The sequence below is a fragment of the Rhamphochromis longiceps genome, linkage group LG7, assembly GCF_057381845.1.
Source record: "Rhamphochromis longiceps isolate RC_006_pf linkage group LG7, R_longiceps_female_GT1.1, whole genome shotgun sequence".
NCBI classification, from domain to species: Eukaryota; Metazoa; Chordata; class Actinopteri; order Cichliformes; family Cichlidae; genus Rhamphochromis; species Rhamphochromis longiceps.
Genome location: NC_140563.1, coordinates 44,350,287 through 44,369,611, shown reverse-complemented (window position 1 = coordinate 44,369,611; position 19,325 = coordinate 44,350,287). Strand labels below are relative to the sequence as shown.

Sequence of the window (19,325 nt, the reverse complement as noted above, 5' to 3'; positions counted from 1 at the left end):
TACCCACTGTCTTTGCATAAAGTTAAATAAACCTTGTGTTATATTACTATAATTACGAAATAATATTAACACTTGAAAATTGAAAGAACTTGAAAAACTTTTTTTTGTTTGCCTCCATGCTTACAAAGAAAAGTGAGAACAGTTGGGGCTTAAAGTGGGATTTGGCCGATCGAAAAGAATCATAACACAATAATTTATACTGAGAGCTCATGTGAACTGTGCTGCTGCTGCTGATTTGAGGTTTATTGCTCTTTGTGGATTTACCCGATTTCCATTCCCTACATTGTCAGTATGCCGTTTATACTAACTTAATAATGGACCATATAATGTTGGTATAAAGGTTGAATTCAGCAAATGAATCTAAATCTTGAATGAATGAATGAATGAATCTTTGCACTTGATGTAACCTAACTCAGACTCGGGCTTCATGCAACCTTTAAACAATATAAAATTTGCTTTTGCAGGATGTTTCACAAAGTGAAAAAAACAAACAAACCCATAACTTCATATCATTTAAAAAACCAATATCTGATTTAAATAATTATGACATTACATGGAAGCTTTACATTTTCAGTTTATCAAGCATACCTTTAAAAATAACCTCTCTTCTTCCTCTCATGGCCCATCTTTTTTTTTTAAATCTTTCTCCATCTTTGGGTGAAGTTGTGTCTCATTCTGGGAAATTAAGGAGCAGCTGCTGCACCTTTAGCTAGCAGACTGACAAACTGCACACACTTTGTGTGTTTACTGATTTTTGTTGAGCTGATCGCCCAACATTGCTCCTTTTATGCTCACTTCTCATTTGTAGCACTAGCTAGATGCCAAAGTACTGCACTACAGCTTATGGACATTTGCACCAAAAACGCAGTTCCTGATTGTTCTGACCCAATTATAGATCCCTGATTATAGAACTGTAAATGCTATAAAAGTATGTGTTGTTGATAAGCCTCTGTCATGGATACACCAATAGTACTGTATTATTGTTCCCTCCATTTAGGCTCAAATTAGTTTGATGTTTCAAAGCGTGTGGCAATCTGAAATAAAAGCTTCACTCAAATGTGTTAAACCTAAAGTAACAAGCCTATTTTGAAAGTGTGAGGAGTAGAAAGTAAAGATAATTGTGCAAAAAGGAAGGAAGTGAAAGTAACAAGTTGTCAGAAAAATACTCAAGTAAAATACGGTAACAAAGTATTTATACTTTGTCTCTTCACACCTTTCTGGAGTTGTGAGGGGGGAGCTTGCTGGCCTTGCAAGGGGAGTGCCATAATGGTAACTGCCATCTTGAACCTCTAAGGCTTCTGTTGTGGGTCCTGGTTGGATTTGATAGTTTTTTTAACTGCACACTGGCACTTTGTCAAGTTTATAAAACCTTTCAACACTCCCATGCAGCACTGGACGGTTATGTGACGGGAGATCTGTGAGGGGGCCTTGGAGTATCCATCCTAAATGGGTTTTGACTGCAGCAGAGACCCATAAGACTTAAGATAATGCATCTGACTGGAGAAATAGGAGTAATAAGGTGGGTATAGTCAAAGCCTATGAGAAGCAGTAGAAAGGCCTTAATAGATGACAATGTGATGCTTTGAAGATGCTTTTACTTTCTATGAAGAGACAATACAAGATATGTGAGGTCTGAAAGTGCTAGTTAGTGCCTGCAGTTAAAGCATTCATAGTGAAAACCTTATCTAGGTGTAGGACAGAAGCGATCAGGACTCTTAAAGAACCTCGAATGGTTTCAACTTCTTGGTAAATAGAAAAGAGTGACAACTTTCAGCTTTCCCATTTAGGTGGACATACTACAAGAACAGTACATGTTTCAAGGGTTCTTTTGCTATTATGTAGAAACATTTCACAACTTTGAGAAATATGCTGTCACAGTCAGCATGCTGTATCTGCACTTTATAGTGCAGATACAATATCTGCACTATAAAGCTAGCAACATTGTTAGATCTCTGATTTACCTCTCACAGGACTTGTAGGTGTTCTCTGAAGCAGCCTGGTGAGTCCTAGTACTTTTTTATCTTTTCATACATCAGTGAACCCGGGACATTTGCTAATGTGTTGTTCAGAGAAGCAACAATATACACAAGTTGCTCTTTTTTTGTACACATTGCAAAAGGCTCTGAAGGCTGCACTAAAACACAAAGTTTATTTGCTCTATGTAGAATTGTTTTAGGGGGAAGTATGGAGTTATGAGATGATGATGATGAGATAGCCTTTATTTGTCAGTTGCAGGTCTTTTGCCCACAACCAAGATGACAGACCTTGCCGACCGTACATACAATACACAAACATCACATTGGGGAGACAGGTCAGGCTAGGTAGCGAGGAAAAAAAACATCGAAATATGTAACACAAAAGGATAATACAGGAATGCACAGATATCAACACACCATAGCACAATAAACGCAGACAAGCAACATGGGAAAGAGTTCCAGTGTGTACAGCTGATCTGGGACCGCTGCAATCTTCGACTGCGCCTCCAACTGTCCCAATGTCCACATCAGAGGGGAGGTAAGCATTGGAGGTGGCGTTGGATCCGGGGTAGGGAGGGTGATGCGTCAGTGAGTGCTTATCAGTATATGTATGTGTGTGCGTGTCCATAGTTCAGCTGAGACAGTGTCCTTCGCCCTGCCAGGCTAAGTAAACAGTCTTCCAGCCAACCTAGGTGGCCTTGCATGGAATGGGAAGGAACAGACTAAACACAGTCGTTATCAGAGAGTTTTTGTTCGGCTCCAGATTTGAGCCCACAGCTGGCGCTGAAGGGGTAGCCGGATTGTGATGGTAATTTTTCTTTTGCAACAACTCATGAGAATTTCAAAGCTGTTCTTTAACACTCCGACACTGGTCTCTCAATCTCTCGTTGGAGAACCACGAGCTTCCCCGTGATGGTATCAAACTTACTGGTGTTGTCATTCTTTTGCTCAGAGAGCCGATTCTGAGACCTCACGACTGCAGTTAGCTGCTCCACGATGTAATCCAACTTTCGCTCAAAGGTGTTATTCTGAGCAGGCCTCTCCTTGATGTAACCCAATATACGCTCAGAGGTGTTATTCTGAGTATTCACGGCAGCTGTAAGCGTCTCCAAGGTCTTAACCATGCTGCTTTCAATGAGCCCGTTCTGAGAAGTCGTGCCTTGTCCCATCGTTTCAATCCCAGCGGGCAGCCTTGGGGGGTTTGAACAGCCAGTTCCACTTTCTTAATTCTCCGATAAGCCAGGGCCAAGCCAGTTCAGATCAGCAAGAACCCTGTTATCATGGTTCCGAATAGGTAGATATCTTCAGCGTCCTCGATCGACAGTCCCGCCAGGCACACGACCCCCCATTTCTGCCACCCGTCCATCGTGTATCCGGCAGGGAAAGTCCCTCCAGGGCACTCGGGCTCTCCTGAGCCCAGACTTCTCATTGAGAAAAGGGTGTCAATAGCATTCAGAGACCAGTTGATCAAATCCATAATTCTCTTTAGGTTTTAGAAACAGACTGTGAGAGAGTGTTCCAGGGAAAGTAATACAAAAAAAACGAGACTAGACAAGGACATAAGAGCTAAGCAGGGAAGATAAGGGAGAAGAGAGGAGAAAAGTGCGTCCGCCTCCTCCGAGAGCCAAAAGGACACGTAGTAACATAGTAACGAAGATGGTATAAATCTCTTTTCTTGATTGATACAGTTTCCAACTAAGATGAGAAAAATGGTAAGTCATATTTTATGTCGTCATTACCTCTAGAGATGCTGTTTAAAGTGACTAGTGCATTCTGCAGGCAGCTTTTCAAGGAGAAGAACAACATTGCAGCCATAGCGTAGTTCTGGATGTCCTTGATCATCCTTGGTGCCAAGAAGAAGAGTTTGTACACAACAATGAAAAGTTATTAAGAGCATGGCCTTCACCTACTCTGATAAAGAATGGAGAGATAAAAGGAGATAAAGAATATCTGCCTTTAACAGTTTGAATTTATGGGTATAAACAATATACCCATATAGAGGCCCCTTCACTGTCCACTTTTAAATCACGTCTTAAAACCCACTTTTATTCCTTGGCTTTTAACCTCAGTGAGACTTAGTTTCTTTTTTAATGCAGTAGTTATTTAATTAATGATTTCACTCTTCTTTTATTTGTTTTTTATTTATATCTCATGTAATTTTATTTTACAGTTCCAATGTACAGCACTTTGTGTCAGCTGTGGTTGTTTTAAAGTGCTTTATAAATAAAGTTGATGATGATGATGATGATGAATATAAAAGGCAAGGGCTAGTCACTTAGCTTTATATTTAAAGTACTGTCTCATTAGGGTCAAGTAAGTTACTTAGTGCCATCTGCAATATCCCGCACTGCATTTCATCTTTAGTAAAGTGTGGTGAATGAAGGGCGCTCAAGCTGGTATGCACGTGCTCTACTAGTAAGTGGTCGTAGTACTGGCTGCCTTTGCAAGGCATGAGATGTAGATGATTATGGCCTTAAAGTAGAACACTGCCTCTGCCCAGAGGAAATGGAAATAAGAGGCTGAGTGGAGCCTGCAACTAGAGAATTTGAAAGCTGATCACAACAACTCAGTAGGGGACCCTGTAATAGTGATGCAAGAAAACTAGAAGGTATCTCATCATCTTGTGCAGCGAGGATTGGTATAGTAAACTAGCTGAAGCATCGAGAACTGACAAATCATTGTAACTGGGACATGGCAGAGGAAACAGATGTAGGGTGATGGCTAACCTGCGGCGGACAAGAACTTGACTGAAAGGTTGGTGGTTTAATTACCAGGTACTGTTCAGGTTGCCTTTGTATTTGGGAAACTGCTGGTTATTTACATACAGAGGGTTTGATATCTCCAGATCCAGATTTGGATATCTGAAGAATCATTGAGAATGGGGAGTGGATGAGTTAATCATAAACCAGCTTCCTTTATTATCGCTTAAAGTTCCTTCATAAATATAATAATTAGCAAGCAGAGGATCAGGGTCTGGATCTTGTTGGCTTTGCTAGTCTTGTTTATTATCCTGCAGCCATTGTGTGTCTGTGTCAACATGCTGACATACTGTTTGGCTTCCTGTTTCACATCCAGCACCTTTAGCTCCAGGATACCAAACGTTATCATCTTGCAGGAAAGCAAAGTGTTGACTTTCGTGACCGGAACATCTGAGGGTTTCAGTTGTTCCCTGTGAATGACAGTAACATGACTCCAGCTCAAAGTACCATTTTAATTAGGGGGTTCAAATGAAAGGACTGCTGTAAAGAATACAGATGTCAATGATTCTCCAGTGTTTAAGGTTCATTTTGTTTTTAGAAGGTTAGACATTAACTTGAAGAAAAATTTATTCAGTAAACTCAAGAGAAGACCAAAATAAGCTCCCCTTCGCTGCTGCGCCATGTGAGAGCGCAAGGAAGTGCAGTCGTCTTATGTGTACCAGGTGAGTCAATTAAGGAACGCAGAAAAAACAGGAGCCAATCAGCGATGGGAAAACAAAGACAGGAAGTGAGGTAAGGGACCTGAGCCATGGACAAGCAAGGAAAGGGGTAAATAAAATATCTTTACTATAGTTATGAAGTTTAACAGCTCTGTTTTACTCACTACGAGGGATATCTCCAAGGATGAATAACCTTTGCGACTGTTGCCCCCCTGGTGTGACAGGTGCCTGGGAGGGGTGCGATCCTAGATCCTGCAGCTGTGTATTGAAATAAAGAGGCACAGATCATGAACTTGTTTACGTTTCAACTGCAGGATTTATTCTGCAGATTTGCCTCCCAGGGGGGTTTACGCTCCTCCTGGCCGCTATGCGCCACCTAGTGGTATTTTTTAAGTAATGCCATGGAAGATGTAAAGTGTAATTAGAAAATACTGATTTAACACTGAACGATATAACAAAGACCAAAATATAACTGGGGTGTTCCCTTTATTTCCTTGTATGAAGACATAAACTGAACTAACATCCCCATAAGTCTTTTTATCTCTTAATTTTTTAACTATTAGTGTAATCCAGATTTACCAGCCACACATTTCAACTTAACACATATGTTAACCTTTTACACAACATAAATCCACATTACACTGAATTTAGGCTTATTCAAGGTCCTTACGTGAGACTTGCCTCTACACTAATGTAGTTGAATATTTTTATTGCACTTCAGCCAACATTTAAAAGATTTATGACACAAAACGTACATTTTGACAGACAAAGTAACACAGCTGACGTGCCGCATTAGGAGAAAAAGAGAAACTGTTAAAGAGGAAAAAGGCTTTTTATTTTCTCTCTGTTTCTATAAATAAGAAGCTCATCTCTCAGAATCAGCATCTGATAACCTCATCTCCCTGAAACATAAAACACTCTGTTTAGTAATAATAATGCATATAACACTGCAGATTTACCCCTGTGAATGTAATCAGACAGTGAAGTCTAGTTAGAGTGTAGGGATTTATTCATATATACTGTGTCTAAACATTATCACAGTTTTTAGATCAGTTACATTAATTTATTATAAAAGTATCATGCACAGCACACCCTTTTATGCAGTTACTTTGCAAATTACTTTTTCCCAAGTCACAACAACAAAAACCATTTTCTTTAAAAAAATAACACCTTTAAGGTCAACTTAAAAGAAAGGCAGACGTGAAAAGTAAAAGTGAGGTCAGAGGTCAAATATGACATGATATTTGGATCCAAACTATGATGGTATATTAAAAAAAATCCCCATTCACCCATATCGTTTGTTAAAAGTTGCCAAAACAAACAAACAAAGACAGCAGAGTTTGAAGGATAGTTTTAAAGAAATGTGACCTTATTTGACCTGGAAGAAGAGGTCAGAGGTCCAAAGTAATCTTTTATTTAAAATTGCCATACATCATGCCCTGTATTCCTATATGTTGTTAATACAAACAGTGGCAGTTTTAAATAGATCTATATTAGCATTACTATGCCATTCAGATCAATTTATTAACCTTGAATGAGAGGTCAAAGGTCAATGTAACAGTTGGTCAATGTGACAGTTGGTTTGAAATCTTTATACAGTGCTCTGTATATGTTGACAGTGTGTACCACATCTGTAAGAATCATAGTTAAGCTAGGTTATAAGGCTTTTTGTCAATTTTTGACCAATAAATTTTTATGTTAACTTTGAAGACCTTGGTGGATGTTGGTGGATGTAAGCCCAATTTTAACCCCACTCTACACCCCTACAAAGTTTTATCAGAATTAATTCAAAACGTTTTGAACTATCATGTTTTAGACAGAAAAACACGCATGCAATCTTCTTTGTGGAGGCAATACTACTACTACTACTACTACTACTAATACTACTACTACTACTAATAATAAGGAATGTTTTTAAAAAAAAAATCAAACACTATGATAATGGGCTTAAACCCTGGTACTGTAACAACGAGGTGCGCCGGAGTGTTTTGACTTCAGGACCCAGATGCAGATGCAGAGAGAGAGGCGTTGTCAGCTAAATAAAGCTAGACAAAGCATGAAACTTAAAACAAAGAGGACTGTGAACACTGTGTAACTAAAAGACTATGAAACTCAGTGAAAAAACTATGAGGAAACCATGAACACTGAGTGACTATGAAACATAGTGAAGACAAAAAAAACAACAACCTATGACTATGGATTTTTTGAGGCTGAGCTTTTATACATGATGAATTGCTCTCTTCAGTTGGGTGTCTTCCCTGCTGCCTTTAAAACGGCGGTGGTGAGGCCCCTTCTGAAGAAGAGCAATTTGGATTGTAATGATTTTAATAACTACAGACCTGTATCCAACTTACCATTTTTAAGTAAAGTCTTAGAAAAACTTGTTTTTACTCAGATTACTGATTTTCTCAATGATAGACAGATCCTGGAGATATTCCAGTCTGGATTTAGGGTGAACCACAGCACAGAGACGGCTCTCCTAAAGGTTTTAAATGATCTTAGATGTAACTGGGACTCCCAAAAGCTCTCAGTCCTGGTGCTACTGGATCTAAGCGCAGCCTTTGATACAGTAGACCACGCTATTCTTTTAAACAGACTAAAACACATGGTGGGCCTCTCTGGTGCTGTACACAACTGGTTCACTTCCTATCTCTCTGACAGAACTTTTATGGTGAGTATGGATACATGCTCCTCTAAGATCCATAAAATGACATGTGGTGTGCCTCAAGGGTCAGTTCTAGGCCCTGTACTTTTTAATTTGTATATGTTGCCTCTCGGCAGTGTCATCAGGAGGCATGGAGTGAACTTCCACAGTTACGCTGATGACACGCAGCTGTACATCTCCGTGTCTCCTGATGACACCAGACCAATGGATGCCCTTTTTAACTGTATCTTGGATATAAGATCTTGGATGGCAGAAAACTTTTTACAGCTTAACCAGGACAAAACTGAAGTTTTAATTGTCGGTCCTGAGGCTCAGAGAGAGAAACTCTTGTCTAAATTAGAGGCATTTTCACTATGTCCTTCGCTACAAGTGAAAAACCTGGGTGTTATTTTTGACTCTGAGCTTGGTTTTATCCCACATGTTAAACATGTAACCAAAATTGGATTTTATCATCTAAAAAATATAGCCAGAGTCCGCCCTATTCTCTCTCGGGCCAACACGGAGATGCTGATGCATGCTTTTATTACCAGTCGCATTGATTACTGTAATGCCCTGCTCTCTGGTCTTCCTAAGAAGAATATTTCAACTTTACAACTCTTGCAAAACTCGGCAGCTCGTGTGCTGACGAAGACCAGAGGGCGGGCCCACATTACACCGGTTTTAGAATCGCTGCACTGGCTCCCCGTGTGTTTCAGGATCGATTTTAAAGTTCTTTTATTGGTTTTTAAATGTCTTAATGGTCTTGGGCCTTCTTATCTCTCAGATCTGCTTTTACCATACGAACCCTCGCGGACCCTGAGGTCCTCTGGTACTGGCCTTTTGATTGTCCCTAAAGTCAGGACACATACTCACGGAGAGGCAGCTTTTCAGTGGTATGGTCCTCGTCTGTGGAACAGCCTGCCGGAGGAGCTCAGGGCCGCAGAGAACGTACATGTTTTTAAGAACAGGCTCAAGACCCACCTTTTTAATTTAGCTTTTACTTAGCGTTTATTTATTTTTATGCTTATTTATTCTATCCTGTTATTCTATTATTAATTTAGGATTTACCTAATATTTTTTGATTTTATTCTTATTCATTTTTTAATCTTCTTACTCTATTTATATTTATATTTATATTGTATCCTGTTCTTATTTATTTTATCATTTTACCCTGTATATATCGTATTGCGTCATATCTCCAGTGTTTCCTCGAAGGGCGCTCTCTGCACCGGGGCTGTTATTGACCGTGGCTGCTGGGTCTCTGGGGTCCTCTCAGCCTGGTTGGGGGGCTCCTTGGCCTCCCTCCTGCTGTGTGCCCAGCCCGGAGGCTGCGGTCTGTGACCGGCTCCCGGTGCAGACGGCTCTCTGTTATAATGTTTCCTCACTTGGCTCATGCGAGCCCAGCCCAATTTTTACTCTTTAAGTGTGCCCGTGTGTATGTGTGTGTGGGTGGGGGTGGGGGGATATATGTGTATTGAGAGTGTGGGGAGTGAGTTGGAGGGTGGGGTGGGCTGCTTTTAACTATGTAAAGCACTTTGTGCTACATTTTTTCTGTATGAAAAGTGCTTTATAAATAAAGATTGATTGATTGATTGATTGAGAGCTAACAGACGACACAATGCTGAACACAGGAAGACCGAGGACTTAAATACACACATGAGGTGATCAGGGGAAGTGGAGACACACGGGGACACAGCTGACTAGAATCAAACATAATGGCAACACGGGAGAGAAAAAGTAACCACAGGAACCCAGAACACACGATTTACTTCAAAATAAAACAAGAAAGTAGACATGGCAACACTAAGCTCACAGACCTAAAACACAACACAAGGAAACAATAAATAATGGCTGCCTTTAACCTAAACTAAATAGGAATAACACACGATCACAACGCTAACATGAGAAGAATACAAAAATAAACTCAGAGCGCTGGGTCAGAGGCCCAGTCTGTGACAGGTACATTGTCAGTTACATGGCTATAACACAGTTGGCAGGTTATTCATTTTAGACCCATGTGCTTACATCAAATAATGCTCTTAATGCTCTTAATTAACTGATGTTTAAATAAACTTTCTCTACGATTTTGTAAAAATAATATCTAGAGCAAAGACACATGAACATGTTGATCATACAATTGAAAAGCAAACATCTCTATGTGCGGACAGTAATAGAGAGAAATATTGAACATACTGTATTTTAAAGTCCATCCAATGGAGGAACTGAAACCATTTAGTGTTGATTATATCTCTTTGGGGCAAACTGTTGATTTATATAGCGTCAAATCACAACAACAGTCGCCTCAAGGCACTTTATATTTACGGTAGATCGTACAATAATAGATTCAGAGAAAACCCAACAATCATATGACCCCCTATGAGCAAGCACTCCCCACTTCCTTTCAGTGGGAAGGAAAAACTTCCTTTTAACAGGAAGAAACCTCCGGCAGAACCAGGCTCAGGGAGGGGCAGCCATCTACTGCGACTGGTTGGGGTGAGATTACACCTCAAGATGATTCCCAAGATATTAGCTAAAAACGTAGAAATGGTCTCAATCAGTTGCATTCCCTCAGGGCAGGCAAGCCATGTGCTTGTGAAATCTATTTGTTTTCTGACAGGAGATTAGCGTGCAAGACAAGTTGTCACTACTCTGAGATCAGTTATGAGCTGCACTGTGGGAACACTAAGCACAGCTCCTAACCACCTCAGCCAACAAGTGTGACTTAAGAACTTGTTTAGCACATTAGTAATGAAAGCTTCTGGTCCTGCATGCAGTAACATCCAAGAATAAATCACAAAAATATGAAAACCATTAAATGTTTTTTGAAACAAACATATTTCTTGAACAAAGAAAAGCTCATTAAAGGATGTGTGTCTTAGCTCAAAGATACAGAGCCAAAAGTAACAGATGAATAAGTGATAAAATATCTAAAAGAAAAAAACCTACTGAAAAAAGTGCTACTCCAAGACATAATCCTGTTATCTTTGACGTTTCTTAGCCTTTAAAAAACATTTTAAAAAGCTGCCAAGTAGTAATGAAAATTTTTGTCCACACGGTGACAGGTGGACATGAACATATGGATCTATGAGCTGATTATGCAGTCTAACATTTGATTGTGGGATTACAATTGACTAATGTCAGTGGTTACATGGCCTGAACTGATATCCCTGCGTTGGTGTTGTCTGAGCAGTCAGTTAGCATTAGCCAAGAAGTTAGCAGACGAACGCGACCTAAATTTAGCTAACGGCAAATCTAACTGGATAATATGTTTATTATATTGTATAAATTAATAAAGGAAAAACACAAAAAAGTGCTTACTGTTTGTTCTAAAAGACAGGTTAATTTATAAAAAAGTCATTTTTCTTTCTCCGCCCCCCTCCACACATTATAAAGCTATGACGTCACAACAGTGTGATTGAGTAGCTGCAATTTTGATCCTGGACCAACATTATTCCAATAACGAAGGAAGAACACCAACAGGGGAATGGCAGATACATCGGGCATATGTAGAAATGCACCATAGCCCAGTGGTGTGCATACACGATGAAGCACTTCAATGTTTACATAAAAAGTTTGTCCCCGTAGCTCCAGACAGAATGTCAAAGTGTCTATAGGCAAATGTCCATCAGTGCATCCACTGGTGCATGAGCGCGTTTGGCCTTGCAGAATTATCCCAAAAGTAAACAGAAAGCACATGCAGAATGTTTAATTAAAAAAATGAATACTATGTAGGAATCTTAAGTTAATCTTTTCTAAACAACGGGTAGAATGAGGATAAAATGGGGAGATCTTTTGGGTGAAACAGATGGTTGAAGTGGTGTTTGAAAGTCATTAAAATACCAGTTTCTCCCTAAAATAATTTTATTTGGTCAGAAGCTTAAGAATAACAGCACTTAATCAAACACCACAAGAAAAATCTTCCAGATATAATGAAATGTGAAAATATGAAACAAGAAGTGCAAATTATGCCTACAAATGACATAAAAATGGGAATTATGTATTTGGTAAAAGCTAACTTTGTTAAAAGAAATTATAAAGTACATAATTACAAATATTGAACCGTTTCCCGTAATTAGCACACATGAGCTCAGAGGTGACACATCTTGTCTAATGTGTGTTTTTATGTCTATAGATAAATATTGCAAAAAATGAAATGAGGACCTTGGGCAAGGTTTAAAAATAGTGGAAAAGTACCAAAATATAGCTGAACCAGAATTACTTATCAGCGACAATGGACTTTTTCACACAATAAATATGATGGATTACATTGTCATAATATGTCTTCACACAGAGAGAAACACACACTACAACAATGATAATAGGCTGCATGTGTATATTTTAATGTTTTTAATTGAAAACATTTGTACCTGATTGAGGTTGCAGGTGAAGTTGCATCTATGACAATGCTTTTGGATATATAATTATGTGGTGAAACAAAAAGAAGGAGAAGAAACTTTCAGCTGCTCCCTTATTCACCAGGGCTCACCACAGCTGGTACATCCAAACTGTTTCCTCTTAACTATATGTTATGTACATGCTTGGCCACTAGGTGTCAGCATTTACAGTAAAACCAAGCTAGATGCCACACCAGAGCGCAACACTTGGAAGATCATGTAAATGCAGGGCTTTCTATTTTTTCTCATTGTTTGTTATTTGCTGTTATTATCAGATAAAATTCAGTTTATATAGGCCATGTTTGCTGAAACTAAGTTTTTAAAGTCCAGTATTGCCAAAAGTGATGTTTTCAAAAGGAGAAAAGGAGGAAAAATTATTACAGCAGCAGGTAGTCACATATCACAGATCAGATGGTGCACATCTTGCGCTCACGCTGGCCCTGCTAAATGCTTCATTTCTCTGGCTGATTTAAAGCACCTGATTATACTTCTGAACTGATTAAACAGAGAGTCTGAGTACACTGTCAGTATTGTTGTACATCTGCAGAGAGCACAAACCTCCAGGTCATGTGGTTGTGAGAAAGGAAATCCTTTATGTACCCTGTCTGTTGGTTTTACAAGGCTGGCCTCTGTGATTCATTTTTTTTTTTTTTATGTGATCACTATCTAGCAATGTACGATAACCTCTCCACTTAGAATACCTGCCCCTGTGCACAAAGTCTGAAGAGAATGAATGATTGAAAGGATGATGTCATTTTCATAACTTGTGTACCTCATGGGATTCATTCCGAATTACCAAATGAATATGGCATATGTGCCATATTTGTTTTGGACTTTTTTTTGGTGCTCTGTACAACCATTTAAAGAAGCCTAAGCTTAAAAGGTTGTCCATTAGTCGTTTTATGATAAGGCTGAGGATAAGTATTACAATCCTCAGCCATAAATCACAACACAGGAACACCAGTGACACAGACTCTATGCTTGGTGTCAGAGACACTGCTCCCAAAAGCGACTTTTACATCTCTGCTTTACACCCTGTACTGATCTCTGTTCCCACAGCAAGTTTAGTTCACACAGGAAAGAAAGTGTGTCATTACAGCTGGATGGTGACACGTCCGTATGTAAATGTTTGCTAAATTTATAGAAAGAGACAGCTTCTTTCACAGTCTCTCGAGACAGGATCTCTGCTGCCTCGCTTTCACCTTCCTCTCAGGCAGAGTCAGGGGTGAACGCCTGTTTGAAGTTCTCCCCCTGGGCTCCGGGGTTCTGTGGGATCCGGGTGCGCTTACACTGTTAGCACGCCTGATATGAGAGCCTGATCAAAGCTGGCTCATTCTGCCTGACCGATTTCCACAGGATTAAGGATTAGGGAGACAGGAAGCTGTGAGAGGCACAGAGACAATCTGGGAGAGACAAAAAGGAATATGGAGAGTGAAAGGGATGGAGGAATGCTGAAGTTTTATAAAACATAAAACCAATGATTGTACACAGTAATAATAAAGCAAACATAAAAATATAAAAGGATCTTTCTGCAAAACTTATTTTTAGGATTTAAAAGACATTATAGCAAGTTTAGCCTTACTGGACTTACCTAACTTCATCAAAGATTAAATGTGTCAGTTTGAACTATTTTTTAACCATTTTCTCTTAGCAGTATGATTCAGCTTCCTATATTTCAGGGTGGCAATTTTCTTCGTTTTTAACACTTTTTGACCATCACTCATCTGTTAAGTTCACTTATATTTTTATTTTGGGCCACTATTAGTGCTACATACTACTTTAAGTGAACTATTTCCTTTTAAGATGCTCTTTCTTTTTAAGATCTTGTACTCTGCAGTAGCCATGCACACACTAGCTGTTGCAGAAATATCTCCATGGGCATGTTAAATCTTACTTAAAGTGAAGCCCTTATGCTCCATAGCAGCTCCCTATTTTTTATTTGTTATTACTGTTAACTTTTGATGATTCACGGTTCAAAAATAAATCCTCATTTATTTTATAGTGGCTCTTCATCTGGTGTCTGAAACAAGCTGTTTGACCTGCTCTCCCCTAAAGGCCACCCTCCCGTGTGCCACATGTCAGCCATGTGCCCGAGACGACCATATAGAACAGCAGTCCCCAACCCCTGGGCTGCGGACCGGAGTCGTTTGGTACCGGGCCGCGAGAGTTGAAGCTCGGGTGTGAAATTGATGGTTTTCAGGTTTTTTATCGTTGTTTTTTAATCGTTAACTTGGTCTTTTCCCATGTGTTATGAATACATTTTCTTTTTTTTGGTACTGGTTTTATTTTGTTGTTTTTATCCGCGACACCTTAAAGGCCGGTCTGTGAAAATATTGTTGGACATAAACCGGTCTGTGGCGCAAAAAAGGTTGGGGACCGCTGCTATAGAGTCTAGAGCAGTCTGAACTTTTTGGCTAATAGCCTTTTAACCTCTTTATTTTAAACCTTTTGCCATGTTTAGTATGACAGTCCACCACTGTGACGATATAAATGGAAAAGCAAAACACGCTCCCTTTAAGAAGAAAAAGAACGGTTTTGAGTCTAAAAGCAGCAAAAAGATGAAAGCAGTGATATTTTTTTATTCTTTTTTTTTTAATTAAGAAAATATAGGATGAAAGCCATTATCATTTAATTATATGAACATTACATCCAAACGATTATCTCCAGACTTAATGTAGCCTGAACAGCAGTGTGTTAATCGTGAGGCTTGGTTGTTAACAGTTATGAAAAAACACAGTATGAGACTGTGTGCCGCCAAACACTGGTGCTCTTCAGTGCACAGCGGCTTGTACAACAAGGGGAGACCAAAATAAGATCAGCGAGGTGTTTACTTAAACGAGTCAAGATGTTATGTGAACCAGAGGGAAAAAATGGTGGCAACGGTGCATATCATTTGTGTGTGTGTGTGTGAGTGTGAACGTTTTTGTATTCATATACATCAAAACATGCCTGACGCAAATGTTTCCGTCACACCTGGAGCTTTATCTCCTCTTCTTCAACAGGTATGTCATCACTGGCTTGACATTTGAAGGTGAAATGTCAACAACAGCTACTAAGCCTAAGTGAAAACACTGACTGAGTATAAAGCCAAAACGTCTTATCTGAACAGGCAGGTTGTGTCTGTGCCGTCCTCTGTGCACCAGTGAAGCCTCAATGCAGTCTTGTCCTGTTGAATCGATGATACGGATAGGGGCTCCCCACTGTGGGCGCTTGTGGTTGTGTGTACCTGACTTAGAGTGTGCTATTATACCCATGTTTTTAGTTTCAGTCACTCATCTATCAGAAAACAGTTCCCTCTGCACAGAAACCGAGATTTGGAAGATTTCTGCCGTAACCTGACAGCTGCTAAAGAGGAAGGAGCAGGGTGTTTAAAGTAAATATTGGTAGACGTTGAATGGGGTAATAAGGATAAGGAGAGACGAGGGGGAAAGTGACAGAGAGAAAGAATGGGAGCAGCACAACACGTGCCTGCCGGCCTGGATTAAAAGGCCCAGATGAAAGGTTGGCGAGAGGCAAAGTTGTTCACCCGCACCAGATGTGCACTTGCTCTGGCCTATAGCCGATTAATTATCTCATTGTTCATGACACCAGGGTTGGTGTCCAGGCAATTGCATTACACTACACACCCTGAGCAACCTGATCTGGGGGATTTCTTTCTTGTTGATCGGTCTGATTTGGGTGTGTGCGTGTCTGTGTGAATCTGTGCGTTAGTAATATAAGGGGAGTCTCTTCACACACTAGCGGCATTCGTAATGACAAAGCAATCACACTCCAGCGGTGCAATCGTTACGTCTCTAGGGGTAGACTTGCGTGTGTTCTCCGTGGCCGCAGTCTAGTCAAACACATTTGTTTTATTGTCGTTCTCAGAGATAAACGAAAAGAGGAAGAAACACAGGAAAAGAACAACCCATTCACACCCCGCATGACACGCTGCCTCATTTGCCCAAGCCTCTATCAGTTCTTTGTTATAGCCAATAGCATTAAAGGAAGTGGTCACACTGTCACAGAAACAGTTGGCACGGAAACAGCACATTACACCATCGTCCAATCCCCCTCCCATTCCTTTGTCGTCATTTCTCCCCTCCCTTCCTCTCTTCTTCTGTCCCGTTCCCTCCTCCACCTCCCTCTCTCCCTATCTTGTATGTTTTTTTTCAGTCATCAATGAAATCACAACCAATCCTGCTGCTGCACTGTCAACAAGGAGACAGCTCTTTAAGGGGCAGATCGACTTGCCATATATACTTATAATCTAACCTTCAGGATTGCTTAAATACCAATGTGTGTTTTTCTAGCATAAAGCAAGGATGCTGTGGCTCCCCCATCAAAGCCTGCTTTCTCTCTCTTTCTCTCTCTCGCTCTCTCTCTCTGTTACTCTCATGATTTAATCCTGACCATTTCCCCCTTCTCTCTCTATCCCTGCTGACTCCTCCCTCCATTTCTGCCCTGCGCTCCCTCTCGCTGCCTCTCCGTCTCTGACACACTCAAACACACGCATATACACACCCTCCACCCCCATCGCTGCAGTGTCTCAACTGCCTTGAAGCAAACAAGAGAGGATATAGAACACAGACGTTAATGAGAGCGAGAGAGAGAGAGAGAAAGAGGGCCGCGGGAAGAGAGAGATGTATATGTGAATGTTTCACCCTGTGAACATGAGGAAGGCATGAAGATGGAGCAGCAGGACTAAAGGTGGCTTGTACAGAGCCTTTCTCACCCTGCAAGGGCTTGTCTGCAGTATCCTTTGTAAATGGATGCTGGCTTGTGAACACGGTAAGCCTCGCCACTCTCACAACGCTTCCTATTTCGCTATTTTGGCTTGCTTTGAGACAGGAAGATGATATTTCACTGAAGCCGTTCTGCTGCTGAGGCAGACTGTATTTTCCCATAAAATGCACCAAAGCAAGCAAGCAGCCTGTCCAGTCCCCTCCTCCACCCTGTTAGCTCTGTGCCAGCGGACGCTGCTATCTGTGCTTGCAATTTGACTCATCATCTCTCCAGAGCATCCTCAATTCTTATAGAATGCTTTTATCTGCGTGCAGATAAATTAATTTAATTACTGTATATAGGGCAAGTGGAGGATGGATTAAATGTGTGTGCGTGTGCGAGGCTGTATGTTTGTATGAATGTCTCTATGCTCTGTCCAGGCCATAAGGTGTAACAGAAAGAGGGGAAATGAGCGAAACCGCCATCACACACACACACACGATCAGGTGTTCGGTGCTTACAACTGGCTTTACGAGACACTGAATGTGAACGTGCAGTGTGGGAGTGGGAGGTGTACCATTCCTGTGGAGCTTGGTTCTGCAGACAGTGGGATAGGAAGGCAAAATGTGGCCTGACACTGGCATGGGAACATTGTAGGATTTGCCAGTGTGGAGCTTGCTGTCCCATGAGGTAAATTTACATCAATTAATAATCTGGATGTTGAACAGGGATTTATTTGGTTTGTTTTCTGTCCAGCTGTCTGTGTCTGCCTCATGATTTTAAATCCTGACGGTGAGAAGAGGGAAAGAGGCAGAAAGCAGAGCATGTTCATTACTCAGCAGGCAAAGCAGGGCAATTTCTAACATTTTCTGTCTCAACATTTCACATTTCCAACAGAGCATTACTGTATTTTTATTTATTTATTTATTGTAAGTGGCAGTTGGAATTTTTTGTGTAGCATCAGGAGAGCATGTGTATTTGTGTATATTGTATGTGTGTTTGTGTTACATGCTCAAGAGAGAAAAAGAGAAAGCAAAGCAGGGAGGGGTTGAGGGGCCAGGGATTTAACGATAGGGAGGCAGATGTGGCAGAGGGGCGGAGGTTGATGCAGCATCGAGCAAGAGAAGGAAAGAAGGAAAGGCAAGATTTCGAACAGAATGGACGGATGAGTGGGACCAAAAGACTGTGTTAATGTCACGGTGGTAGAAAGCCAGCGCTCGTTCTGGGCGAAGACAAAGTGATGGATGTGTCTGTGATAGTTCCACCAGCAAAAGCAGCAGCGCCAGTGAGGCCCTGAGACATCTGTGAAGCAAGGCAAAGATGGTGGAAATTCCACCACGCCTTCTTTCTTCTTCTTTCTTGAGGACCAGTGATCTCAGGATGGCTCAGAAATGGTAGATTGATTAAAATAAGTGGAAGGAAATACTGTCGTACAGCATCTACAAATGCAGATAAACCCATTAGGGGCAGCAGGAAATTCAATCTAGTGTTCCTACGAAACTAAATGCTTTGCATTTTCAGACAAGGCCAGACTTTTAGCACTTTTTCGATGAACGTTCTGTTTGTAAATCACATGCAATCTTCAAGTAGGATATGACTGAAATCAATGTAAAACAAAAGGTATTGATATTAGTCATTTTGCCCACATATGTTTGACTTCAAGGGATCTGACCTGTTGTTTAGAGCTTGTAACAAAAACCTGCAGATGCATCGTGATGCTATCTCAAGAGAAGATGCCTGTCTTGGGTGAAAGAAAGAAACTGTGGGCTGTAACATTGCAGCCTGAACCAGGATTTGGTGCAAAACAGTGAACGTTTTGCATTCTCCCTGCATTCTCCCTATATCTCGCATGTTTCAGCTCCAGTCAGCAACGTGCGCTGCTCTAAATACAGATTCATCTCATTTCATTTCAGCTGTGCAGTTTGTTTGTTTTTTCCACTTCTCCCTGCAACATGTTACAAATGTCAGAGGTCACCGATGACCTTGGCTTTAAAATGAGGGATGACAAGGTCCAGTGTGAAGTATAAAGGTTAATCACATGCTTACATAATGGGCCTTCAAGTTTCAGACACAAACACACACACACACACACACACATGCACATGCGCGCGCACACTTAAAAATGTCACGATACCCTCATGCCGATCATTTGGACGTGAGGTCGGAGAAAACAAGTGTATATATATACA

The 19,325-nt window shown here is 40.7% G+C and overlaps 1 protein-coding gene across 2 annotated transcripts in view; it reads left to right on the top strand.

Annotated features, from left to right (window-relative positions):
- Positions 1-1,305: 1,305 nt before the first annotated feature.
- The window catches only part of gnaz (guanine nucleotide binding protein (G protein), alpha z polypeptide), a 50,352-nt gene continuing 32,332 nt past the window's right edge, over positions 1,306-19,325 (top strand). Inside the window, exon 1 of one of the 2 annotated variants that reach the window (XM_085413794.1) lies at positions 1,306-1,519. The gene's annotated coding sequence lies outside the window, so the exon portion shown is untranslated. Of the gene's footprint in view, positions 1,520-16,891; positions 17,203-19,325 lie in introns of those variants that run through there. The other variant, XM_085413793.1, reaches the window with a different exon arrangement.